At 44.5% G+C, this 4,807-nt stretch overlaps 1 pseudogene; it reads right to left on the reverse strand.

The window, feature by feature from the left end:
- Positions 1 to 1,434: 1,434 nt before the first annotated feature.
- LOC131747901 (tubulin beta chain pseudogene) lies at positions 1,435 to 2,744 on the reverse strand (annotated as a pseudogene).
- Between the last annotated feature and the right edge of the window lie 2,063 nt (positions 2,745 to 4,807).

Consider the following 4,807-nt stretch of genomic DNA (forward strand, 5'->3'; position numbering starts at 1 on the left):
CGATGCATCAGCTCTCAGAGACATCGAAGCAAAGTCTACAAAACAGCTCAGATTCTCAGAAATGATGACAAAAAAGCTAGGGGGTATTTCAACCAACAAAAGGTACCCATTCAATAAATTGTTTAGTGATTCAGGTGGGAGAGCTACAACATCACTCCAAAACAAATTCCAAATGGATTAAAGAGACAAAGGAAAAACTAGTTAACAGTTAAAAAAAAAAAATATATATATATATATATACATATATATATATATATATATATATATATACATATGATAAAAAATATAGATGGGTATTCTCCAGCAGAATGAAAAAGAATTCCTATGGGTAAATTCAGTAGAGGAATAATAGCTACCATTGAACACATCATGTGCCTGGTACTGTGCTAACTTGTTTTTTTTCAATTCCTGTTTATTTTTGGCTCTTGGGGCCATGTCATCTTTTCAGTATGAAAAAAAGTAGCAAGTTCAACACAACAGAAATCTGAAGTGTAGAATAGGACAAAACCAAGGGTAGGGGGGAAGGCAATAGCAAAAGGAAGAGATGAGGTGTTGCCAAAAGATGGAGGGTGTCCTGTCCCCTTCTCTGGGGAATGACATTTAGGTGGCAGCACATAGCTTTCCATAGAGGTACAGAAGGGCTGATATTCATTTTTTTCCGTAAGAAAAGACAGAGCTGGGGAGGGGCTTTCTGGAGGCTTAGAGACCAAGGCTAGTCTATCTCTTGCTCCTCTGGACCCCCTTTTCTGACCAGGGGAAAGGAAGGAAGCCAACATTATGAAGGAGGTAAAGTGGAAGAGGGAAGGATCCCCCTTGACAGGGTGGTGGCCAGAACCTTGCAAAGGAAATAGCTCAGGACAGTCCTTGGAGGGAGACTGAAAATGGAGATAATACTATTAACACCTCCCCAGAAGCTGAGAGAGGAGCAGGGAGATATCTGGAAACTAGGACTTCAATAGCCTGGATGCCCCTCTCCAAAACCCCGCCCCTTCCCTGTAGGGACTTCTACCTGCCGCTTGGTCTCCTTTCCCCTGGGCTACCACACGGGCCTAGGCTGGTGGTCATCTATCCGGGTTACCAGCACATGGTTCTAAATGGGATTTGACGAGACCCAGCTTCTTGAAAGGCTATCTCGAAAACAGAGGGAAATGTTAACTGGACAGATGAGAGGACTGGGCACCAGAAGGAAATACAGGGTTACCCAGAATGGCAGAAATCTACGTTCCCCAGAGTGGAAAGAGAGAGGAGACATTCAACAAGCAACAGATATTTATTGAGCGTCTATTATGTGCCAGGCACTGTTCTACAACCACCCTCCCCAAAAAAGAAAGAACAAGACAGAGGCAGAAAACGCAAATTGTGAGGGAGAGGAAAGGGGCGGTTGAGGAAGAAGGCGGAGGGGACTGAGAAGCCTGAGGTGCTGGGGACTCGGCCTTAGGCCTCCTCTTCGGCCTCCTCACCGACATCCTCCTCTGCTGCGGTGGCATCCTAGTACAGCTGGTACTCAGAGACGAGGTCATTTGTGTTGCTCTCGGCCTCGGTGAACTCCATCTCATCCATGCCCTCACCTGTGTACCGGTGCAGGAAGGCCTTGCGCCGGAACACGGCAGTGAACTGCTCTGAGATGCGCTTGAACGGCTCCTGGACGGCTGTGCTGTTTCCAATGAAGGTGGCCACCATCTTGAGGCCACGGGGTGGGATGTCGCAGATGGCCGTCTTGACATTGTTGGGGACCCATTCCACGAAGTAGCTGCTGTCCTTGTTCTGCACGTTGAGCATCTGCTCATCCACCTCCTTCATGGACATCCGCCCAGGGAAGACAGCGGCCACGGTGAGGTACCGGCCATGGCGGGGTCACAGGCAGCCATCATGTTCTTGGCATCGAAGACCTGCTGGGTGAGCTCCAGCGCAGGGAGGGCCCGATACTGCTGGCTTCCACGGCTGGTTAGAGGGGCAAAGCCAGGCATGAAAAAGTGGACAGGTGGGAAGGGCACCACGTTGACTGCCAGCTTGCAGAGGTCAGCATTGAGCTGCCTAGGGAAGCGGAGGCAGGTGGTGACACCACTCAGGGTGGCCGAGACGAGGTGGTTCAGGTCCCCGTAGGTGGGCATGGTCAGGTTCAAGGTGCGGAAGCGGATGTCATAAAGGGCCTCGTTGTCAATGCAGTAGGTCTCATAGTGTTCTCCACCAGCTGATGGACGGAGAGGGTGGCGTTCTAGGGCTCCACCACGGTGTCGGACACTTAGGGTGAGGGTGCCACACTGAAGGTGTTCATGCTGCGGTCAGGATACTCTTCACGGATCTTGCTGATGAGCAAGGTGCCCATTCCAGAGCCCGTGCCCCCGCCCAGCGAGTGGGTCAGCTGGAAGCCCTGCAGGAAGGAGGCTGAGAGCTGCGGCCAAGTCGACCAGCTCGGCCCCCTCTGCGTAGTGGCCCTTGGCCCAGTTGTTGCCTGCCCCAGACTGACCAAGAACAAAGTTGTCTGGTCTGAAGATCTGACCAAAAGGACCTGAGCGAACAGAGTCCATGGTCCCAGGTTCTAGATCCACCAAGATAGCACGAGGAATATATTTGCCACCTATGGCTTCATTGTAGTACACGGAGATGCGGTCCAGCTGCAGGTCGCTATCCCCATGAAAGGTGACAGTGGGTTCAGTGACATGTTCATCACTGATCACCTTCCAGAACTTGGCACCGTTCTGACTGCCACACTGACTGGCCTGGATGTGCACAATTTCCCTCATTTTAAAATTTATTGTAATCTTTTTGCTCACCTCAAAGTATGTATGGGGCAGGAAAATGATATGTAATTAGTTTTTCTCTGCTGCTGGTCACAGGCTGGAAGGATGGGACGGGGCCTGGAGGCTGGAGCAGCGAGGTCCAAAAGCGGAGGCAGGGAGGTTCTGAGAGCTGTGCTAACTTTTTGTATGCATTATCTCATTGAATCTCTCATATCAAAGCTATCAAGTAGAGACTGTATATTCCCCATGTTATTGATGAGGACATTATTTCTAGCCCTGACAAACTATAATTTAGGTATCATTATCCATATTTTACAGGTAATGAAACTGAGTCTTAGAAATATAAGGTAATTTAGTTGCCCAGGGTCACCCAGCTAACAATTGGCAGAGTCCAATTTCCAACTCAAAGCTACACTCTCTGATGCACTGCCTCTTTAAGAAAAACAGCCATACATTGCCTGAATGCAAATCTTACACTCCTAAATGCCCATGATCATAAACAAAATTAAAATGCAAATAAGAAACTGAGAAAATGATTGATAACAGATGTGGCAAAACATAGTTATCCTTAATATATAAAGAGCTAATACAAATCGAAAAAAAACCACTCTGACCCCAATGGAAAGAGAGATCAAGGTCAGGTACAGCAGTTCACAAAAGAGAAAGCGTGTGTGTACATGTGTACGCATGTATGCAATATACATATATAAGACTGGAGGGAAAAAGCCAAAGCATTAACAAGTAATTCTTAGTGGTGAAATTATTAAATCATTTATTTACGACTTTATATTTTTTGTGTTTTTCACATTGTCTACAGTGAGTATATTTTAGTTTTATGATCTGAGAAAAATGAAAGCTAGTCATGTTGGCACCGAATAAACTTGGTCTCATTGTAATTGCTAATCTTGTGCTCCACTGTCTTCTGGAAGTTCACATTTGCATTTGACAAATTTCTCTGGGACAACATTCATTCATCCATTCGTTCTTTCATTCATTCATTCATCCAGCTAGTATATTTATTGAGCATCTACTAGCATGTAGTCAGGCAATAAATAAGTAAAATATGCAGACATGGGCTTTGCATACAAAAAGCTACGTAAGAAGACAGACCTTAAGCAAATTATGTGATTAATTAATCATTAATGGTGCCTAAGATCTCCTAAACCATTACAGATGATTACCTACACTCTACTTATTCCTTTCATCTCTGTTTAGGCTAGGTCAAATGACCCCAATCCACTGAAAAAAATCTATCTACCAGGTTTTTATTAATAGTAAGAGGGTGATGTCTTATGGAACAAATGAGCAAGGCATTTAATACAGATACTGCCTCCAATTAAATTTTTAATTGAAAATTTTATTGAGATAATTGTAGATTCACATGCAGTTGTAATAAATAATACAGAAAGGTACCACGTATTCTGCCCAGTGCCCCCCGATGGTAATGTTTTGCAGAACTATAGTACAATATCACAACCAGAATACTGATATTGATATAGTCTACCTATCTTATTCAGATTTCCCCAATTTTACTTGTACTCATTTGTCTGTACACACATGTGTGTGTATACATAAGTATTCAGTTCTATGTAATTTTATCAATTTGTAGGTTCTTGTGACAATCACTACAGTCAAGACACAGACTAGTTCCATCACCACAAGGATCTCTTGTGTTGGTCATTTACAACCACACTCACCTTCCTCCTCCACCCACCCCACCCCATCCTTAACCCCTGGCAGCCACCAATCTGTTCTCCAGGATATACAAATGGGCAAAAGATATGAAGAGACATTTCAGGGAAGGGGATATAAAGATGACAAATAAACACATAAAAATATGTTCGACATCATTAACCATCAGGGAAATACAAATTAAAACCACACTGAGATGTCACTAAACACCTATCAGAATAGCTAAAATTTTTTAAAGTGACAACACGAAATGGTGGCAAGGATGTGGAGAACTTGGATCACTCATTCATTGATGATATGAATGTAGTATGATTCAGCCATGCTGGAATAAAATATTGGCAGTTTCTTATAAAACTAAACACGCCTACACATGA

This window comes from Kogia breviceps, chromosome X, assembly GCF_026419965.1.
Source record: "Kogia breviceps isolate mKogBre1 chromosome X, mKogBre1 haplotype 1, whole genome shotgun sequence".
NCBI lineage: Eukaryota > Metazoa > Chordata > Mammalia > Artiodactyla > Physeteridae > Kogia > Kogia breviceps.